At 35.7% G+C, this 24,738-nt stretch overlaps 1 pseudogene; it reads right to left on the reverse strand.

The window, feature by feature from the left end:
- Positions 1-2,330: 2,330 nt before the first annotated feature.
- On the reverse strand, positions 2,331-9,124 carry LOC113732318 (phenylacetaldehyde reductase-like; annotated as a pseudogene).
- Between the last annotated feature and the right edge of the window lie 15,614 nt (positions 9,125-24,738).

Raw genomic sequence — 24,738 nt, forward strand, 5'->3', positions numbered from 1 at the left:
GGTGTAGTTCCATGTATGTTTATTTGTTATTATTTTGTGTAATCACTTTGATAGAGGTTGACTATTATCATTTACTACAAGTTAAGGATAATTTGGTGTAAATTGAAAATAAATTGTTAATTTACATCAACTAGTGCGAAATGGAACTTGTGAGGCCCCGTTTCCATTCAAAAGATAATGAAATGCTCGTCAAAGATTTCTCAAGGTGTTAGGCCTATATTACCGGATTTACTTAACCTATTTTCATTCTTCTTGGATGTTGTTGTTATTGTTAAAATTAAATAAGCATTATGTTAGTTCAACTCATGAGCTGCGCTGTACCTGCGATAATAGCTGTTGTCTTCAATAAAATTCTTCAAAAATTTAGCGGCTCCATGCCTTGTAGTTCTTTGAGCATCTAAGACTAAATTTAGCGGCCCCTGCGTTCAGTGCCTAAGTTAGATTGTTCGGTGCATAAGAACTAGGCACCGAATTAAACATGCCTAGCTCTGCGCTGCCTAAGAATAGACATATAATTCGGCGCCTAAGTAAATAAGCATCTATTCTTTGCCAAAATTTAGCGGCTCCATGCCTAACTTCTTTGCCAAAAGGGTTAAATGCAAAAATACCCTCATGAGCTACATACTCAATTGTACTTTACCTCCTAAACTATAATAATTAGTATTTTGCACCCTTGAATGATATGTTTGGACAAAACTCCCTCTACTATCTTAAATTTTTTTCCTCTATTTTTTTCATTTTTTCCTTTTCTCCCTTTTCTTTCTATTTTTTTCTTCTTTTTTCCCTTTCTCTCATGGACCTTACCAATGTTTCCCTCTAGTGCTAAATGACTTACATCAAAATTTTTAATATTTTTAAACCGCTTTTTAAATTTATTTATATGTTAAATTCATTCTTAATAATTCATCATAAATTCTTTGTTATTACAAAATATATGTAGCTTATATCGTAAATTGTATTAATCTAGTAATTCAATAATTTAATTACCTATAAACCAATTAAAGTTCACAATTACTCAACTATTTATAACAAAAGTAACATATTATACATCATGTAAGAAAGAAAAGTCAACAATTATTATTTGTAGTGAAAGAAAAAGATAAGGATAAACAACAATAATAGTTCATTTTTTATTTGTTATTGATAGTATTAATAATTGATTAATCAATATCTCTTTTGTTCTTATATATTGGAATAGTTAATTTTCTTAAATGACGTTGACTTTCAACATTTGGAAAGAAATCTTGTATACCATAGATTTCTTTTATAAAATATTGACATGCGAAATTAAGAAATAAATAAGTTTTGACTAATCTAGTATACTAAACAATGCTTAAATAAAATAGCAAGGAAGAATCTAAAAAGAAAATGATAGGGAAAAAAAAATAACAGTGCTTAAGAAGATAAAAGAGGTAGATTTGTTCAACTATGTCATGAAACGGGGCAAAGTGCCTATAAAAATAGTTTGGAAGGTAAACTGTAACAAGGTATATTATAGTTCAGGGTTGTTTTTGCATTTAATCCTTTCCAAAATCCAAACATACTTGTTCGGCAAATAAGTTTTTTGCCAAGTTAGTTTTTTACAAATTTTTTTAATAACTTTAACTACAGTAATCTCAAAAAACTCTTCAAAGTTTTTAAATTATACGCTTCAAAATATTCAAAAATTTACACACTTTAAAAATTTTTTCTTCAATTTTTACAGTAAATTATAGTAAAGTTCTAGACAAACACCTAAAAAACTCATTTGCCAAACGGGCCACGTTCCATTCTTCATGCTTGCATGATCTCTTTTTTCTCACACATTCTCATCATCATACATCTTAACACTTCTTGTATCCAGTAAATTCCTGATCATTTGGTCAATGCAGTTCATGGTCGCTTTGTCTTAGCTCTGCCTGTATCCAAATAAACTTAGATGACCTTTTTGAAGAAATTAAAGAAACATATCTTCAGCCATTCAAATGTCAAGCAGTATTGATCGTCTTAATTCAGTTTCTCATCATTCCGTTTGGACATTTACCTTCTGCAAACTACATTTGCAATTTTTCCGGTAACATTTCCAACTTATATTATATCCGAGTAGATTGAATTGTCTTCATTATGTTTTCAATTTGAATGAAAACTACCAATGAACACTCAACAGTATTCCGAACACCTGTCTTGGCACCCTTACGCGTCCGTGAGGGCACAAACATAGTATTCATGCAACAGCTGTTGAATAAGTTGTACACTTTCAAGACAAGGAATTTTTTTTTGGTTGATAAAACACATCATGATTTTATTAATCAAATCTACACTAATGAGATCAGAAAGGACATATCTGAAGAACAACAGATACTGCAGATTTGAATTCAGAACATGAGAGTTGAATTGCGTATTATCAAATTAACAATGAGGAATAAATGACAAGTTACATGATTGAACTTATTTTATCATTTTGAAACAAAGGATGATGTTTCACATTTATTTAATAGTAATTTGAATACAATAGGCTTAGATACTAACTAAATTCTTCTCCCTGAAGCACTCAACCGTATCTTTCAAGCTGACCTCCAAAGGGATAAAGTGAACTCCCAAATTCTTTGCCTTGTCATTGGATACTGTACAGTCTGAAATAATAAGGCTGCTGTTATCTGACAACCTGTAGTAGGTTAAGAAAGTTCAGAATTAACAAGTAGATAAAGCATACGTGAAAAGAAATGCCAATGTGAAATCAAGCTCTGCAAAATCTGTTGCAGACAATAACGAGTATTTTGCCTCTGTACAAAATTTCTCTAATATATGGAGATCATTTAATCTAAAACTTTTGCTATAATCCATTTAAACTTTCTGCAAAGGGCAACGTCGTGGATTAATCGAAGGGATTCATGTATCTAAAGTTTGACTTTCCTTATGAACTAAAACTAGAAAAAGACAAAATCAAAAACTGGCTCTGCAAAGTTCTGGTAATTTGAAAGACGTATTGAAAAGAATTTTACTTGATCTGAATCCAATTAAATACAACCACCTGAATTCTAACATCTATAATTTGCAGAGAACCAATTCGGTGATCCTAGTCATTAGAATAACCTAATTCTAGAAACGAAGCTGAGAAAGAGCATACTGTGCCACCAAAAAATGCAGAAAATTCTGGACTTGATACACTTTTTTTAAGCTTGAAATTGATGCAAAAAGATGTGATAAATCTTGGACCTATATACTGCAATCAGCAACAAGCCTGTAAAGGCTTACACCGACAAAATTGACAAGGAAAAAAGGACTTACTTATTAGGAAACTGGTGAGTAGGGTAAAGTTCATGCAAAATCTTGATGACCTGAGAGGCGTGGGCAGATCTCCCAACCAGGCAATATCTTCCACTTGCAGAAGGGACTTCAAAGGCTAGAATATGTGCATAGGCGACATCTCTAACATCAACCCATCCATGCGTTCCATTAGGAAATGACTCAGCCCCTGCATTCGGTGCCTAAGTTAGTAGCATCTTTATGCGTCTCTTCTAGTGTCTTTTTAATGCACTAAAGTATACGTACAATTAAACGCCAATGGTCTCAGTCACTGGTGATAAACAAATGGCAGAGGTGAAAATGTTCAAATCTAGAATCAATGGCCTGCCCCCTTTTTTTTTTGGAGAGCCTCTTGGTTCTATTTTAGTCCAATGCAAGGGCCACAACCATGAAGAGGGAGAGTTGAGGAATGAACCACTTGAGACAACCCTCCATAGTTAATTATTGGATGATCATAAGAAATATCACTCCAATGAACTTCTACTAGAACAGTTGGGCTAACAGCATGTCTTAGTTTTAGAAAGATCAATTACTAGGCAAATAACACAAGTACAAACACGACAAGACCAGTTGTCCTTTAACTAAAACAGGGGTTAAACATCGGAAGCTGAAGAAACTTGTCCCTTAACCTCTCCTCTAGATAGACAAAAATAAGATATTTGCAATTTTTTGTTCCAAAATAATTCAAAAATCAACCACTTCTTGCTTTACAAGTCCTGAAGTCATTGTACAAAGTGGCTATTTGGGTCGAAATATTTATTGTCAATAGGGAAAAGTAATAAAAGAAATCTGATTAGCAAGTAAATTCTTAAAACACAGGCAATGGCTACACAGAATGAATTTTTCCTGTCAGCTCCGCCCCACAATTTTTTTTTTCTCAAGGAAGACAAAATCATAACATATTCCACCCACAAGTGTTTTTCTTCCTGTAAGTGCCACAGATAATGTTGAAGCATAGAAGATGCACAACATTAATTTCAAGGAAGAGGTTAGACAGCAAACCTTTTTAACATCACCAGCTGATCAGACCATATACCTTAATATATCAGTTCATATTTCTGCGTATGTCTGTCAGTTATGTATTCGTTCACAATACAAAGATAGCAGAGCCTTACAGTTTTATTTTGAGTAATAAATTCTTTGTTGTTTAGTAACAGAGAACATTTTAGTGCATGATAAAGCCATAAGCCTATGACTAACACAGATAAATAAGTTTAGGCGGATGATGATAACTTAAGTGATCTAATAATTTCTGGACCATACCATTTACTAGGTTGAGGACCATTTCTACAGTCAGATTAATAGATGGCTGCAAGAAAGCACCAATGACAAATCCTGGATTGATTGTTATCCTGGATTGATTGTTATTACATTGATGCCTTGCTCCTTTGCAAATTTCCATGCAGCATCCTCTGCCAAGGTTTTTGAAAGTATATACCCAAACTAAAAAAAAAAAAAAGAAAAAAGAGAGTTAAAAGTCTGTACGACAGAAGAAAATAGTTAGATATTAAAAACTCATTTAAGAAGTAATAGTAAAATATTTTATGTGCAAAACTTGCTTACATCAGTTGGAGCTACTACTGCTGTAGCCACAAAGCACAAGGACAAGCAGTCATACCAGTGATTAAGTAAATTTCTCAAGGATCATAAGATTTGTGTAAAAAATTTTCCTTTTAAGGCTCCCTTACGTAGTTTGATTTGATTATATACAAGGGCTGATGCAAAGTTGTGTCAACATACTCCTGGAAGTATATGATGTCTACATCTATGAGTCAACAGCGAAACAAACAAGGGAATTTGACTTGTGACTAATCAAGCTGAACCCATGACTTGCTAGCAGAAATTCCTGTCATCTGACTAAGCAAATACCGATCCTATTGCAACTCCTTTTACAATAATGTGGAACTTGATTTTGAGCTTCATTTTAAGAGATGTGTGGTTGACTATTGCATACTCTACTCTCTCTGGTTGATTCAATCAAATTTGCTACTTAAACAAGAAAAGGAAGGAAATTGACCTATCTGGCCTGCTTTTTGAACATAGACAAGAAAAAAAAATCCTTCTTTTCCTATAAAAGTACCAAGAAGTCATGAAGATTCAATCTTAATTTTCTCCATACTTAAAATAACTCCCCAATTGTTGTCTAATGACAAATTAAAAATAAAGAAATCTAGCATTCCAGAGGAATGTTTTAACGGAAGACAATAAATGACATACATACCTTCTGCTCTTCACAGAATGATGGATCAGAAAACCAACTTTCATCAACTACTGCATCCTTCTTTAACTCCCTATTGAATACAACTGCAGCCATAGAAGATGTTATAATGACTCTCTTGACTTATGAAACTTTTGCCCACGATCGTAGCACATTAAGTGTTCCCCTTACTGCAGGCTCCAGTAATTCTGCCTAGAAATGAAACAAAAGAGAAAATGAAGTCATTATTGTGTCCTGCACAATCATGCTCCTAATCTGTTTCCAAATTTTAGTACAAGTGCTGTAAACCTACACAATCAGTTAAATAGCTAAAAAATACCATAGAATTCTCCTATCTCTTTCTGCACTTGTGAATGACGGTATTAGATCAAATGTTAAGTTATGCTTTTACTTTTTGAGATTTCACTGGGTGACAATGGACAATCTTTAGACCAGATCATGTTTCCACCAGAGTAATGATCAAATAAGTCGCAGATCTGATTGTTAATAAAATGTGTTACCAGAAGTTCCAAAGATCAGATATCTAAGTACATTGAAAGTGTGGTTACAAAAAGGCAGAGAGAGAAAATAGAAGAGATGCTGCTTCTACAACTCTTGCAAAGAGATCCAGCAGAAAAATAAAATGAAAGCAATAAAGGGTCAATTATCAAACTTATTTGATGTCAGTGAGTCAATGAAAGATGAATTAGATAGCTTTGTTCACTGAAATTACTAAAATCAAAATTTTAGAGTTACTTAACGTGAATTCCACAAACACAATTAGAGAACCAGACAAAGATACACGCACTACATAAAGCAATAAGGCACAATGATTAGCAGATGTTAATCAGCTAACAAATGAAGATGCATATAATGTGCAGATTTGCTCAAATATATATTCCAGTTGCCACAAGATTCATCAAAATTATTATTGCGGTACTTAAAAAACCAGAATTCTACACTAGATGACAAATCAGCTGGTTAAAGTGTGGACCTATTTGCTCCAGGAACAAGCTTTAACCTTTGCTCTAGCACCTTACCCTGACTGACTTATGTGGAACACACTTGAGTAGACCCGGTCTACGAGCCCACTTAGAGACCATGCGGTATATTTGTAACTCTTAATTCTTCCTTTTCTGAACAATAACGGTCTTCTAGTTGTATCAACTGAAGTAGCACCAGCCAGATCATATGCTAGAGATCTCATATATAGTTAACCAAGATAATAAAGCACAGAACATATGACAGTCTTGTTACAAATGACCTTGAGGGAAAAGATTATGTATTTACCATAAGTAAGAAATATTCTTCAGGTTTTTACTCTGAAAGCTATATTACTCTCTTCCTTTTGGGCGACAAAATAGAAATTAAAGCACAAGATAATGCTCTAGAAATGGGAATAACAAACTCCCTATTTGCGGTCAGTGTTAGTGCTATAACAAAGTCACAAATCAAGCGTAGAGGAACATATTATCATGCAAAAGAGCAAGTGAAAATGCAATATTTTTCCACAATACAGTAATATAACAAGTACGTAGAAAAATCAATCCACAAAGCATGTCAAAAATTTCAAATTCCATTACATAGATAGCAGGTCTTATTGGTTCCAATTTAGCAAAGTGCATGTACCTCTGGATTGCTAACTGAAAGTTGAACTGGAGATGCAGTATGGAAAACTCCTTCACATCCCTCAACAATTGCATCAAAAGATCCCTCTTCCAATAAGTTTGCCGAGAACAAATGAAGCCTTTCCTTGGCTCCAGCAAGTGATGTCAAATGTTGTGTTTTTCTCGGATCATCTGTGGCATGATTGAATGAAGGAAAGGTTTAGACAGCTACAGTTAATGCCAAGCTACCTGGGTAAAGTCTATCATGTTTTTACCATAGTTACATTTAAAGACGCATGGAATTAGAATGAATAATAGAAGAATCCCAAAGAAATAATAAATTGGTCCTGTTAAAGACAAAAGGAAAATAACGAAAAGAAAGCATCAATGGGCGATGCATTATGGATACAATAACACATCAGAGCTTGATAATCTCTGGTTTTGTGAAGTTTTGCAACTTTCCTTGATAATAATTATTTTGTGAAATAATCTTGAGTTGGAGAATTCTATGTAATGTATCTCTATTTTATTACAAAGTCAGTCCTTGAGATGGAGAATATGGGTTGAATAGAGTTAAGGGTTTTGAGACCGGATGTCGAGTCTGAAGCATAAAGTGTCAGAGTGGCCACGCTACTATATATTCAACTACTCGAGTATCACAGTTTGGTTCACATTGCTTGTTTTTGCATGTGATTTTCTTTGATCAGAACAAAACTCGTGCAGCATGTACAAGCAACTCTTGAATAAATATAGCGCGAAGCTACATAACAATTTTGCATGGAACCGTAACTGTTGAGAAAATTGTTAGATTCTCAAAGTTCGACAATTCCACTGGAACGAAGAGTATAACAAGATTGTAGTTCCATTTTTGCCACTGAACTTAGAGGAGCGAGCCGATTCTAAACCATCCAAAATACTCATACACCCCTATACTGCACAAAAATTAAAATAAAGTTCAATATGCCAATACCTACCATATTTCTATTACCAAAAGCAACTTAACCATAAATCTGCTCGTCCGCTGGACTGCTACCAATTTTCTTTTATTGCATCATAACTCAAAAGCCCCCAAACCACTGACTTGTTTTTCTTTGAGGATGGTTTAGATATTTTAAAAACCTCATCTACCCCAATTTATTGTTCAACGAATTTTCTTTTCTTATATCTTCTTTCCCCCACCTACTTGTCAAGTGAAATTCTCTCCCTCGAGGCAAAGGACAAATATCAAATTAAGCACTCATTCGATGCCAAGATTGAATCCAATCAAAGGCATCTATCGTATTACACCAACTTTACAAACCTATAAACTAACACCAGCCTTATGACTGCTAACCGTTGTGGGGCAAAATGCTGACAAAATTAACAGAGGCTGAGAGGTGGAAAATTATAACTAAGCCTTGTTACACAGGCCTATAACCAAACACATGGCAGACAATTGAAAACAGCATGGAAAAGAGACGGCTGAGGAGAGAAAAGCCAACTTACTGGCATCTCGAACAGAAGCTTTAACAGTATAGCCGCGCTTGAGCAGCAGCTTCACCAGCCATGAGGCTATGTATCCCGAAGCTCCAGTCACGCAAACCACTTTCCCTTCTCCTGCTACTGAGCTCATTTTGTTACTATACTTTTGCGTCTATGCTTTGCTCCCATAGTTGGAGGAGGGAGGCCTATATATACATACAGGAGTGGATAGTTTGGTGAAGAAGACGGGAGATTGGAATATTGGATAGGAGACTACTTGAAGCTTGGAAAAGTTGGAATTGACAAAGGCGCCATGGTAGTGTTGCATTTTGCATGGCTCATGGGTGACGCAATGGTTTAACCATTAGCCCGGAGTTGTGATTTGGTTTGATCGGGGCTTTTTCGGGAGACTTCTTGTGGAAGAATTCTTTGATATCCGGTTCGGCCAAAGGGTGTCTAGTGCCCATTTTATGAAGAAATCTTCAGCTGTTAATTGTTTTTAAAGAGTACTGAGATGTTCTTTGGGGTAGGTGAGCAAGCCTTTTATACACGTTAAATTTAGTATGATTTAGGTGTATTAATTGTCACTCATATGGCACCCGTGATGGATGTGTGTGTGTATATATCTATATATATATATTAATCGACAATTTTTATATTACTCTTATTTCTACTCCTACTCTAACCTATTTAAGGAAAAGCTCAATTGAGTTAAGAAGGGCTAAAGGAAGTGGTTCTCGCCTCTAAACCAAAGGAGTGTACTATTGCACATCATTTGGATTTTTCACGCAGAGAATCCTTAACATGCAATCAGACCTCCACTTAAATCTTTACCATGATTTGTTATTTGATCACACAATATTTATAAATAATACTTATAAATGGACCACACTACATCAATTTAGGATAAAAATTGGAAAAAAGCTGATGTATACAAATAAAATAATCCATATGTTTTGATTATAATAGTATAACTTGATTATATATTATTCTTTGTACAATAGATATTGATCATATAAAACAGCACAAATTACCATTGTTAGTCTGGAATTTGGCAAATTGAAATTTCAAGAAGTCTAACAAATTCTTTAGCAACCATAGCAAATATGTTTAAACATGTAAAGAAAGATGCGTAGAATTGCAAATAGTTTGTGTATGGTAAATTTTGAGTGACTAGTCGCCCTTTAAATGTATACATTTCATTTAATTGAATGGTATATTAGAATTAGCTATGCACATAAACATAGAAAATCTATGCTAACTTTAATCTTTGTAAATGCATTTTTGTGATTGTGAGAAAATTTTATTGAGGGCAAGCCGACTTCTTGGTTCTCATACAGTTGTCAAAGTTTTTTTTTTTTCCTTAAAGAAACAAAGAAGAGGACCTTAATATATGAGGATAACATACACCCGTCTTATTTAGTCTAATTAAGCCTGTGATTTGATTAGGAACCTAATGTGGTTACAAAAAAGAAGAAAGAAACACATTGATGGTAACAACCCAAGTACACAGAGAACTGGTCTAATTGTTGCAATTTTCCCTTTAGTTACACTATTCTATCATTGAAACGACGATTGCTTTTTCTAAACCTTAGCTCACTGCACATGTCATTCCTAAACGTTTACTTGACTGGATTTTCCTTTAGTCATACCATTTTGTCATAAAAAGCGACAGATTGTTTCTTCTAAACCTTAGCTCACTGCACACGCCATGGTCTACTTGATTGCGGGTTTTCCTTTAATTGCACCATTTTGTCATTAGTGACGATTGCTTCTTCTAAACCTTAGCTCACTGCACAGGCCATTCGTTTGAAAGTTAATTGTTACTGTTTGGTGAAGGGTTAAAGTTGAAATTGGTAATCGCCGAGCAATTCATCTTTTGACTCCTTGGAAAATACCTGATGATACTTTTTTCTACTCACCAGCACCCAAAGCTTTTCTAAGATGAGCTTTAGTGACATTTCACTGTAATTTTGAAGTTTGAAAAGATACGATGTTATCATCTCCTTTTCTTTTCCGATTGTCGCCCATTACTAGCGTCACCTTTGGAATGAATTGCTTCCTAACAATTTGGAATTGAGATCTGAATCTGGTTTGGTTTGCATGTTAAACTGAACTTAAATTGAACTCGACAAGTCATGCATAATAATCGTGTGATTCTATTGATATATGTTTTTTTAGTGCTTTGTTTACAATTTAATTGGGTTCAATGGTCCATCCACATCGGAACTTAGAATTTATCCTTCTGTTTGCTTTTGCATGAGCAAAGATTAGTGATTTTTAATCATAATTCTGGATTCCTCTATTCCAGCTGTATATAGTGAAGAAATCTATCTCGTTGTAATTGTGTATTTGCACACCAAACATCATTAGCCTGTCTACTTTTGACATTGTTCTTGAATTACTCAGTATAGAATGTGTATTAGCTACTGCAAGCAAATGAACAATACAATGAACATATTACCTCTTAGACGTTATGTAATCTGCATTTAAACAATACAATGAACATATTAACTCTTCTGAAGGATTAGTAAGTAAAAATACAAGCTCAAGATATTAGCAATAGTCGTTGAAAACTTTACAACGATCAAGGTAGCAAGTAGAAAGGGCACCTTGAACCTGCGGTAGAGAAACTAAAGGCACTCCAACAAAGAAACCTCAACACTTTCCAATATTTCTAAAACGAAAAAGGAAATAGTACCAATCAATTTAGATTTAATCCCACAACTTGAGCAAAAAGATAAATTATCTTGTATTTTCCAATGCTTGACCATATCTGTACCTACAATCACATTTTAAAGTTTGCGTAGATGTCATACATCACAAAACTAGCATCTCACACAAAGTGAATGAGATGTTGGCACATTTCATCACATAATAATTAATTGAAAACAGCATGCATTGGACCCTTTATTTTTTTGGAGCATTACACCAAGACAGAATGACTTAATATAAATGGATTCTAATTTATACTTACTAGTCTAACCAGACCTACCATTCCAATTTAGCACACATTTTTGTCAGAATATGGTAAATAAAGGCACTTTATACTATATGAATTTCACAAAAAGTTATACAAAAAATGCAGATATAGGTAGAGAAGATACATACCTAAAAAGTTCTCAATTATGTTTTCAAAATGCTAAAGTAATTCTTTTCCAGATTTACTGATGGTGCTTTATGTTTTCATGGTTTATGCAAAGAACATCATACTATCTCTCTTAGTCAAATAATACAATTCTTCCCCACAAATTTGGCATCTTAGCAGTCTATCTATTTTAGTGCTTTGTTTACAATTTAATTGGGTTCAATGGTCCATCCACATCAGAACTTAGAATTTATCATTCTATTTTCTTTTGCATGAGCAATGATTAGTGATTTTTAATCATAATTCTGGATTCCTCTATTCCAGCTGTATATAGTGAAGAAATCTATCCCGTTGTAATTGTGTATTTGCACACCAAACATCATTAGCCTGTCTAATTTTGACATTGTTCTTGAATTACTCAGTATACAATGTGTATTAGCTACTGGAAGCAAATGCACCATCGTTAGCAATTACTAAATAGAAAATATGCTTGTAATTACTATTTTCAATTGAAATTAGCATCTAACTTATAGTGATCCACATTGGTATTGACTAGAACTAAGAGATCACTAGGCCTCTTATTTTGCATTTGCATTAATCCAATATCATCAGACTTCTTCAAATGGGCTCCCTAGCTACTAAGAATGCATTTGATAAAACTAAAGTTTGAAAATTGAAATCTAAAATCTAAAGTCTGTATCTATCTATTATGTTAAATATTAAATCAAATATATTTGAGTGTATATTATATTCAATGATAAGTAAATAGGTTATCATTTATTTTTGAAAACAAGTTTTGGCTAGAAAATTCAGTGGCACTTAATTAATTCAGATGTTCAATTTTTGGTTATCAAATGCGTCTGAATATATTAAGATCTAAATATATTAAGTTTAAGCACTGAATTGCGTTATCAAACATGGGCTAAGTACTAACCTCCTTCAGAAATAATTTAGACTGACTGTTGTGTTGATGTTGCAATTGCAGGAGGTTCAGAAAGGATCCAGGGCCTCACAATTGTGTTTTGTACAAATTTTGCACAAGTTGACCTTTGGTGTAAATTAGTAGTATTTTGGTGTGAATCAGGTATATCAGGTGTAGTTTCGTGTATGTTAATTTGTTATTATTTGGTGTAAATCAGGTTCACTTTGATATAAATTGATTATGATCATTTAGAATAAGTTAAGGGCAATTGACGTAAATTAACTTATGTGAAATGGAACTTGCGAGGCCCCTTTTCCATTCAGAAGATAATGAAATGCTTGTCAAAGATTTCTCAAGGTGTTAGGTGTTAGGGTGGTAATTTATATTAACCTTTGGTGAAAGTCATCACCTATTAAACTCAAAATCTATACGACAATTATTAAAAAATAAATTAACAGTAAAATAACCGAAGCGTACCCGAATTCATGTTGACAAACTGGCACTTGAATCCTTGAAGATTTTGGGATGGCCTTCCAGGTCAACAAATATTTACCAATTCTTGAGAGAGTCCTTTAGTTTCTCTCTGGTATCTTTCCTGACAACGGGATATCAGGGAAAAGCTATTTTGTGGTACTAGAAAATATGACAATAAGAATATCTGTGACCTGGGGATCATAACCCTATTTATGGATAACATTCCTGTTACCCTATGGATCTTTATTTAAACCCATCATGGAAATAGGAAATACCCTTAAATATCTACATATTAAAGACCCACATAGGGATGGCAATGGGGGTGGGTGACCGTGGGCACCCGCCCTGCTGGGGGCTAATGGGGCGGGGGGTGGGGCGGGGGCAGGAGCGGGGGGAATTTTATCCCCCCGCTTAGAAACGGGGCGGGGGCGGGGGTAGCCCGCCACCCGCTTTAAAAAATAAATATATAAAATATATATGTATATAATTATATATATAATATATAATTTAATTAGTTACAAACTTATGATAATAATATTATTAGTTATATGTATTGTATGATGTCTATTAGTATATATAATATAATTGATATTATTAATTATACTAATAATTATATATGTGTACTAACACAAATTATTAATTGGTTATACTAAATTTACTAATACATTTATACTAAATCCCTAATTACACTTAATACAATAACATTTTTTTCTTAAAAAAGCATAAGCACAATAATGAATTAGTGATTTTTTTGTACCAAAAGTGAAAAATTGACTAGTTTAGTTATATTTATTTCATCATGTTGGATTGTACTCAAATAATTTTTGTTTGATTGTTTTTATAAGTTTCAATTGTAAAATTACAATGAATAATAATTTGGTGATGTGTTGATATTTTAATACTTGATTATTTGCTGAAATTTAACCATAATAAAATTATATAATAAATTTTTATTAGCCCCGCGGGAGAAACGGGGCGGGGACAGGGGACGGGGGATGGGGTGGGGGCAGGGGGAGTTTGTAGGCAGCAGGGCGGGGAATGGGGGAGGGGTCTCCTGCCCCAACCCCGCCCCGTTGTTATCCCTAGACTCACACCCTATTAGATACATTAAATCCAAACCATCTTTGATCACTTTAATTGGATTTAACCTTATTTGACAGTTTGCAACACATAATTATTCACATATAAGTCCAATGTTGGATTAAGGATCCAACAATTTTCTACTTGGACTATATGTGTAACTTTATAATTATATTTTGTAATTAACCGTATGAGCTCAACTTTACTGTCATTACCACAATGTATCTGTAACCAATTCGGTCAATCAATCATACCAACATAAAATCAAAACGGTCTTTGTTACAACTTCGTAACTCAATCATTCAATGGTCACATACATTGATATAATTGAATAACATGAATCATGAAGTGGATGTGCAACATAAAAATTTCATATAATGTGATCAAAACATGCCTATTTTCAACTGATCCACCTTAAATTTTTACGAGATCAAACCATAACAAAATCAAAGTGTAAATAAATCCAAACTTTATTTATACATAAAATATCCTTAAATCATTAATAACCGAAAGGTATCATAAGAGTATTTAAAATAACAAAGTCCCGCTAAAACTGTACATTATTTAATAACATGACACCCATACGAGTAGTATGTTCATGAAACATTTTGGGTGGCAATTCCTTAATAAGCGGATCCACAACCATAGAGTTTGTCTCGATATACTCTATCGATAACTGTCCATTTTGTACTATTTCTTTAACAGTCAACAACTTGATATCTATGTGTTTAAATTTTGTCGAGCTCCTGTTGTTATTGGAATATAAAACTGCTGACTTATTGTCACAAAATAATTTGAATAGTCTTTCTATATTATCCGCTACACGTAATCCAGTCATAAAATTTCGGAGCCAAATTCCATGATTAGATACCTCATAACAAGTTATAAACTCTGCGGCCATAATAGAAGATGCTATAAGAGTGATAGGGTGCAATTTTATCATTTATTTTATTATCAATTTTTCCTATTACTTGACCTGATGTGGATTTATTATTAGATTCTACTCACTTTTTATGATTTGCAGTTATTTCAGGGAGTAGATCGAAAATACTACAACCAATGCCAATTTGACAGTCATCGGAAAAGAAACCAAATAGAAGGCATGCAGGGGGCAACTTTGGGAAAAAAGGGACGCGAGCCCTTTTTGGTCATTTGACAGAGGTCTTCTTTTCTTCTGTGGAGCCACCGCACATGGGGAGGATTATTAGATAGAAATTAGAAATGGCAGGAGGGGAGCACTACTCTAGAGCTTTAGCTTTGACTTTTCCTTCCTTTGCTTCTTAGTAGTTTTTGTCTTCTCGGATGTCACGAGCAATTGAAGCATTGAATCATTTCCCTGTAGCTTTTTCGTTTGATTTTTCCTTGTGATCTGTAGTGGATTCCTCCTGCCACACAATGGCCGCGACTCTTGTTTCAATTTCCTGTGGATTTTGTTCATCAAATATGAACTAATTTCTTCACTCTAGTCAAGAAACAACGGATGCTTTGGGTCGCATAAAAATTGTGAGATCGATTTAATTTTATCTTTTCCTTTTATTTATTGGTATTCGCATATTTCTTGATTGCTATGCTTATGGTTATTTAATTAATTGATTGTCTTGGATTCGGATAATTAGTTAATTTGGTAATCTATTGTCAATTAGGGCGTTTAAATCTATAATTGTTTAATTACCTTGAATTAGTGACAACTGGCACGATTGGCTTTGTGTCAGGAGGGATACGCGGGCTAATCTAAAATAACCCTGGTAGTGTGTTATTTGGTTAGAATAAGGCTCCTCTAATACGTAAGACAATTGGGGAATTAAATCTTACGGGTGTATCTAAAATTATTTCCCAATTAGCGCAGTGATTAACGGGCGTACCTTAATCACTGACGCAGTAAGGAGGGGTTGACTGACATCGCTTGTTTGGTAGTTATAACCTATTTATTGATAAAGAATTGGAATTGCCTTTGTTTCGATGATCAATTAGGTGCACCATTACTGAAGTTATTTCTTGGTTAAATCCTTAATTATCACCCATTTGATTTTAGTAATTTGTTATTTAATTTTTAGTAGCTTTTTATATTTTATTTGAATTTATTTGATTGTCACCTTCTGCACAAAAACACCCCATTTGCTACTGTGAATTTGAAAAAGAACTGTTACACCCAATCCCTGTGGATTCGACCCTACTTACCACTATCTACAGAAATTAACTTTAGTTGAACAGGTTTTTATTATTGCACAGGCCCGACACCTGTCAATTTTTGGTGCCGTTGCGGGGGGCTGGCGCTATTATTTGTTTCTTTTTAAGTTCATTTTTTTGCTCTAATTTTCTGGTGTTTTTCTAGTGTATGCCTCTGATGCGGATACGGGTATGCAGCGACTTCAATCTTGGGTCAAGGATCCTTTGGTTAACATTGGTGGTCCGATGACAAGATTAAGATCCAAGAAGATGAAGGAAACTTTACAAGCCTTGATCATTCACCATACAAGCAAGGAGCAAGCTAAGTTTGAAGATTTGATGGACCATGAAGTCACCTTGTTCACTTGTATATTTGAAGTAAAAGAATGATCTCATACTTGTTAGCTTAGTTGGTAGTTGTCTTAAGACTGTCTAGTTTAGTAGTTATTAGTCGTTGAGTATTTTATTACTTATTGGGCCTTATCGGGAAGCCTTAAAGAGCTGGCTCTTTATGTGGACCGAATTCCTATTCCAGGTTTATTTGGGCCGGATTTGCCCTAGTTTTATCCTATAAAAGGCACCTATTGTATGAGTGAAAAAACAGATTATTACAACCCGAAATCGTGAGGAATTTTTCTTCAAGTTCTTATTCGAACTTACTCTTGAATTCTTGAGTTCATAGCTTAGGATTCAAATCAGACTTTATCGATTAGTTTGTTCCCTAATCGTGGTGTCTCTTCATCCATCTTTATTTGCTTAAGGTTGTTGATTGCCTTTGTGTGTCAGAGGTCTTGAGTTCATGAGAACAATCGAGTTCAATTTCCATTGGGAGAAAAGATCCAACTCTGATAATTATAAGGTTGGGAGGGTCTAGGAGGATCTTCCCCTAGGGTTGCTCATCAGTTGGTAATCAGAGCATCAGGTTAATTCTCTTTTAATTGAAGTTGTTGATATCTTGTTAGTTTGTGTCTTTTGTCAAAAAAATATATATATATATACTGTAGCGATTACTGTTCATCGTTACTGTACCAAATACTGTTCATTGTACTGTAGCGTACTGTTCACATTACTGTTCATCCGAGTCAAAAAAAATCTGTTTGGGTGTTGTCTTTTTGTGTTTTCTGTCCAAGTTCTTGGGTCTGTTATACTTGTGTTTGGGTTGTTAGAGTTTAAAGATAAAAAAAAAAGAGAGTCACGTACCTTATATTGTTTTAGTGTCCAAGTTGCTAGAGTATTGCTGGAATTTTCTTTTGAGTATTGCTGAAATTCTGTTTTGCCTATTTCTTGAGTATTAGTTGTTGTTCTTGCAAACTCTAAACACCACAACATAATTTGGGGAAGTTCTTGAGCTCCTTGAACAAAAAATTCTTGAAGTTCTTGAACCACCAAGTCTTGTTTTGAAAGCTCTTGAACAATAAATCAAGAACTAGGGCCTTCTTGAGATTTGCATAACCTTTCATCCATTTTTCTTGAACTTGTTGGTGTGACCTGAATTTGTGTTGCTTGAAGAGCCGAAGCAAAAAAAAAAAAAAGGGAGAACAAAAAAAAAGGGAAGAAGAGAAGGAATCGGCTCTCACACAAAGGAAATCAAGTTTCCCAAATCTTGAGTTTCCAATTCTTGATTGGTCTCCAATTCTTGATTAGTCTCCAAATCTTGATTGGTTTCCAATTTTTGAGTTTCCAATCTTAATTAAATTTCAACGACCCCAAACTATTTAACCAGACCCCAAGCACCCCAAATCAGTTTCCAAAGCCAAACCTAAACTACCACAAACACTTTAGCCAAACCGCCTTTGAATTTTTGAGTTTCAAAAATCGGTTGAACTAGTTTTTGCTAACTGATTTGACTGAAATTTGAGGACTGGTTCTTGCTTTATTTGAACATCCAAAAAGCACCACTTACCCTCCAAAATACTGACCAGAAATTCAGCAAAACAGCTACTAAAAAAAAAAGTTCCAGTTTCGGGTAGAGTTTTTCTAGGATTTACAAAATTCTGCTTTGTGTCTTATTACTTGCTTATAGGGTAATTAATCCTGAAATTTTTGAGAGTTTGAGTTGTTTTAAGAACTTCGAGGAGGGAAATTGAGAGTGAGTGTGTTTTCCTTGAGTGATACACGAGTGCTTTGCAAGGTAGACTAGGATACACTTGTTTTGCAGGTTGGACAATATGTCTCAAGAGGGGAACATGCCTGAGCCGTCTGAGACTGACATGTCACTCAAACTGGTGCTCCAAGCTCTTCTAAAACAAGCGGAGAGACATGAAGTTGTGATGACACAAATATCCGACAGATTGGCTGCCATTGAGATGCGAGGTACTGGAGATACATACAATAGGGTTTCGAGTGTTCAGAGTGCTGATCATAATGCGGATGATAAGGGATATCATTCTAACACCTCCTTTCGATCAAGGAAAAGCCAAAGGGGAGCGAGGGAAGGTCGAGACCGATGTAGGAGAACCGATGACAATCTTGGTTCCATCAAGACCAATATGCCTACCTTTCATGGGAAAAATGATCCTGAAACTTACTTGGATTGGGTTAGATGAGTTGAGTAAGTATTTGAAATCCACAATTACTCTGAAGAGAAAGAGGTGAAACTTGCAGCTATTGAATTTCTAGATTATGCATCTATTTGGTGGGAGCAAATATATGCCACAAGGAGGAAAAATAGGGAACCACCGATTGACACTTGGACTGAGATGAAGCAAGTGATGAGGAAACGATTTGTATCCTTCCATTATACTACGAATTTGTACAATCGGCTCCAACGACTCACTCAAGATTCTAATTCGGTTGATGAGTACCACAAACAAATGGAGGTAGCGATGATAAGGGCCAATGTACAAGAGGATCCGGAAGCAACCATGGCGAGGTTCCTTAATGGATTAAATCCTGAAATTAGGAAGAAGATTGAGCTTCAAGACCACTTTGAACTTCAACAAATGGTGTCTTATGCAGAGAAGGTGGAAAACCAAGTCTTACCTCTAAAGACCCCTAGTGGCCGAACCACTACATCCTCTTCCACTCATTGGAAAAGAAATCAATTGCCAACATCCAATGCTTGGCCAAGGCAAGGTAATAGAGAGAGGGAAAACAAGCGGATGGAACAACCGTCCCATCCCAGTGCAACTTCTTCCAAACCAACCCCGCGGCCGACTCTTCCAGGGGCAAACACATCTACTAACCAGTCAAAGGCATGTTTCAAATGCAAGGGAATTGGCCATCTCATGGCTCAATGCCCTAACCGAAACATCATGTACATGAATGAAGAGGGAGTTTGACAAAGCGAAGGAGAGGAGGAATATGCGGACATGCCATCGCTTAAAGAAGAAGGGAAAGATGATGACATGGTTGAGGTAGAGGAGGACCCCGTAGCACGAACTATGGTGACTATGAGAGTGCTTAATGCCCAAACTCAAGAAAATGATTTTCAACGAACCAACATCTTTTATACGAGATGCAAAATTGGAGATGAGGTATGTCTTATGATCATTGATAGTGGCTCTTGTACTAATTGTGTAGCCGCTGATTTTGTGGAGCAAAACCACATTCCATGGACTTATCACCCTAAACCATATAGATTGTCTTGGTTAAATGATGGGGGGAAGTCAAGGTGACCAAACAGTCCTTAATTGCTTTTTCTATTGGTTGATATAAGGACCAAGTTTTATGTGATGTAATTCCTATGCATGCTAGTCATGTCTTGTTGGGACGTCTTTGGGAGTATGATAGACAGGCTGATCATATTGGACTTACCAATAAGTATAAGTTCATTATGGACAACCTCAAAATCACTCTTTCACCATTGACACCTACACAAGTGTATGAAAAATAATTGCATTTAAGAAAAGAGAGAGAGAGAAAAGGCAATCAAAAAAAGCAAAGAAAAAGCCGAATGAGAGAGAGAATGAGGGAAAAAGGAAAGTAGAGGCCGAGTTGAGTGAAAAAGAAAATTCGAGTGAAAAAAAACTCAGTGAGGCCAAGAGTTTGAAAGTGAAAAAAAGGAATTTTTATGTAAGTGTGCGTGAGGTAGATATGGTTTTGAATGCACAAAGTCTTCTCATAGTACTTCTGTACAGGGAAGCTGATTATTCTTTTTTTTACACACTAGGCATAACCGATTCTCTTCCTAGTGCAATCTACTCTCTTTTACAGGAATTCAAGGATGTGTTTCCAGAGGAACTACCGAAAGGATTACCTCCAATTTGAGGCATTGAACATCAAATTGACTTTGTTCCTGGAGCAATTCTACCAAATCGACCAGCCTATAGAGCAAATCCGGAGGAAACAAAGGAAATTCAAAGGCAAGTCGATTCCCTCCTTGAAAAAGAATAGGTTTGTGAATCTTTTAGTCCTTGTGCAGTTCCGGTTATTCTCGTGCCTAAGAAAGAAGGGACTTGGAGGATGTGTACAGATTATCGTGCAATTAATAAAATTACTGTTAAGTATCGTCACCCTATTCCTAGGTTAGACGATATGCTAGAAGAATTGCATGGAGCAATCATTTTCACTAAAATTGATTTAAGATCTGGTTATCATCAAATAAGGATAAAGGAAGGTGACGAATGGAAAACTGCTTTCAAAACAAAGTATGGTCTTTATGAGTGGCTTGTGATGCCTTTTGACTTAACAAACGCTCCAAGTACTTTCATGAGATTAATGAACCATGTTTTAAGGCATTTTCTTGGGAAGTTCGTTGTTGTTTATTTTGATGATATATTGATCTTTAGCAAGTCTTTAGAAGAGCATGTTGAGCATTTGCGGCTTGTTTTAAGTGCCTTGCGTGAAAATAGGTTATTTGCCAACCTGGAAAAATGTGTCTTTTGCACTCCTGAGGTTAACTTTCTTGGTTATATTGTTGGTGCAAATGGCATAAGTGTTGATCCCGCCAAGGTAAAGGCCATCATGGAGTGGCCGACTCCAACCAATGTGTCTCAGGTAAGGTCTTTTCATGGTCTTGCAAGCTTCTATAGGAGATTTGTTAAAGACTTTAGCACTATTGCAGCACCTTTGAATGAGATAATTAAAAAGAATGTGGGGTTTCAATGGGGAAAAGAGCAAGAAGAGTCGTTTAATAAGCTTAAGAATTTATTAACTTCAGCACCTATTCTTGCTTTGCCTAATTTTGATTTGATGTTTGAAGTTGAATGTGATGCTAGTGGGATTGGCATAGGGGCTTTTTTACATCAAAATAATAGGCCCTTGGCATATTTCAGTGAGAAGTTGAGTGGGGGAGCTCTTAATTACCCTACTTATGATAAAGAATTGTATGCTGTTGTGGGTGCTCTTGAAGTGTGGCAGCATTATCTTATACCTAAGGAATTTGTGATACATACTGATCATGAATCAATTAAATTCCTTAAGGGGCAGGGTAAGTTGCATAAAAAACATGCGAAATGGATTGCATTTATTGATTCCTTTCCGTATATCATTAAGTATAAGAAGAGAAAAGATAATGTCATTGCGGATGCATTGTCTAGAAGGTATATTTTGATCACTAACCTGAGCACTAAGTTACTTGGTTTTGAGCACATTAAAGACTTGTATACACATGATGCTGATTTTTCTAATGTGTTTCAAGCTTGTGAACATGTTGCATTTCAAAAATTTTATAGGCATGAAGTTTCTTGTTCAAAGAAAATTGCCTATGTATTCCCAACTGTTCACTTAGGGAATTACTTGTTAGAGAAGCCCATGGCAGAGGGTTGATGGGACATTTCGGTATTGATAAAACTCTTGACATTTTGCATGAGCACTTCTATTGGGCTAAAATGAGGCGTGACATTGCTAACATTTGTGATAAGTGTTTAAAGTGTAAGCAGGCAAAGTCAAGGAGTAACCCTCATGGATTGTATACTCCTCTACCCGTACCTCATGCTCCTTGGACAGACATATCCATAGATTTGTGCTTGGTTTACCAAGATCTTCTACAGGTATGGATAGTATCTTTGTTGTAGTGGATAAATTTTCTAAAATGGCTCATTTTATCCCTTGTAGGAAAACAAATGATGCGCGCCATGTTGCTGATTTATTCTTCAAGGATGTGGTTAGATTGCATGGAGTACCGCGTACTATTGTAAGTGATAGGGATGTGAAATTCTTAAGTTATTTTCTGGAAATCACTTTGGAGAAAGTTGGGAACTAAGTTGCTGTTTTCTACTTCTAGTCATCCCCAAACGGATGGTCAGACTGAGATAACCAATCGAACCCTTGGTGCTCTACTTCGAGCCATTGTTCAAAAGAACTTGAAGAAGTGGGAAGAATGTTTGCCTATTGCCGAGTTTGCATATAACCGAACCACTCATTCTACTACTAATCATTCCCCTTTTGAAATTGTTTATGGGTTTCAGCCGCTAACCCTTCTAGATTTATCACCTATTCCTGTTAATGAGTGTTTAAGCGCAGATGGTGTCAAAAAGGCAGAAGCTGTTCGGACCTTGCATGAGAGAGTTCGAGCTCAAATTGAGAAAAAAAATGTGCAATATGCACAACATGCAAATAAGGGTAGAAAATATGTTATATTTGAACCCGGTGATTGGGTTTGGGTGCACATGAGGAAGGAAGGTTTCCAGCATCTCGACGGACCAAGTTACATCCAAGAGGAGATGGACCTTTTCGTGTACTAGAGAGGATAAACGACAATGCTTACAAATTGGAACTTCCAAGTGAGTATGGCATAAGCGCATCTTTTAATGTATCTGACCTATCCCCTTTTGACTTTGATACAAACTTTGAAGATTCGAGGATGAATCCTTTCGAGGACGGAGGGAATGATGCGGATACGGGTGTGCAGCGACTTCAATCTTGGGTCAAGGATCCTTTGGTTAACATTGGTGGTCCGATGACAAGATTAAGATCCAAGAAGGTGAAGAAAGCTTTACAAGTCTTGATCATTCACCATACAAGCAAGGAGCAAGCTAAGTTTGAAGATTTGATGGACCATGAAGTCACCTTGTTCACTTGTACGTTTGAAGTGAAAGAATGATCTCATACTTGTTAGCTTAGTTGGTAGTTGTCTTAAAATTGCCTAGTTTAGTAGTTGTTAGTCGTTGAGTATTTTATTACTTATTTGACCTTATCGGGAAGCCTTAAAGAGCTGGCTATTTTATTACTTATTGGGCCTTATCGGAAAGCCTTAAGAGTTGGCTCTTTATGTGGACCAAATTCCTATTCCAGGTTTATTTGGGCCGGATTTGCCCTAGTTTTAGCCTATAAAAGACACCTATTGTATGAGTGAAAAAACAGATTATTACAACCAGAAATTGTGAGGAATTTTCCTTCAAGTTCTTATTCGAACTTACTCTTGAATTCTTGAGTTCATAGCTTAGGATTCAAATCAGACTTTATCGATTAGTTTGTTCCCCAATCGTGGTGTCTCTTCATCCATCTTTATTTGTTTAAGGTTGTTGATTGCCTTTGTGTGTCAGAGGTCTTGAGTTCATGAGAACAATCGAGTTCAATTTTCATTGGGAGAAAAGATCCAACTCTGATAATTACAAGGTTGGGAGGGTCTTCCCCTAGGGTTGCTCATCAGCCTCGGTCTTCTCGTACAAGTGAATTGATTTTTGATCATGAAGTAGAGAAGATCGCGCGTAGAATAAGAAATGAAACCAGACAACTCATAGAGGAGCAGCCCAGTATTACATCTCAAGGACTTGACCCAGAGGTTGAGTCAATGGATTTGCATGGTGATAACTCAAGTAATTCAGACCAGGAAGAAGACACCATGGCGAATGCACAAACACTAAGGGAGTTGGCTGCTCCCAATTTAAATCAGCAACCTCTATGCATTACTTTCCCAAGTTTAAATGATAACACTCCATTTGAATTAAAATATGGGCTAATTTATCTTTTGCCATCATTCCATGGTTTACCAGGTGAGGAGCCGTATAAACACCTACAAGAGTTTGATGTAGTTTGTAACAGCATGAAACCCCCAGGTATTACAGAAGAGCAGATAAAAATGAGGGCATTCGCCTTCTTTTTGAAGGACTCTGCAAAAGACTGGTTGTACTACCTGCCACCAGGTAGTATCACCACGTGGGATCAGTTGAAGAAAAAATTTTTTAGACAAATATTTTTCGGCGTCTCGAGCTGCAAGTCTAAGCAAGGAAATCCGCGGTATCAAGCAACACCCAGGCGAGTTCCTCTATGAGTATTGGGAGAGATTCAAGAAATTGTGCATCAAGTGCCCCACCACCAAATAAATGAGCAGTTGCTCATATAGTATTTTTATGAGGGGCTCCTTTTCAGAGACAAAAGCATCATTGATGCTACAAGTGAAGGGCGTTAGTGAACAAGACTCCTCGGGCAGCATGGGAACTAATTGAAGGAATGACAGAGAATTCGCAGCAGTTTGGTACGAGGAAGGATGTCACAGCGCGTAGGGTGAATGAGATAGAAACATCCTCCATCTAGCAGCAAATTTCTGAATTGACATCATTCGTGTGACAATTAG

The sequence above is a fragment of the Coffea arabica genome, chromosome 2e (assembly GCF_036785885.1).
Source record: "Coffea arabica cultivar ET-39 chromosome 2e, Coffea Arabica ET-39 HiFi, whole genome shotgun sequence".
In the NCBI taxonomy this organism is placed as follows: domain Eukaryota; kingdom Viridiplantae; phylum Streptophyta; class Magnoliopsida; order Gentianales; family Rubiaceae; genus Coffea; species Coffea arabica.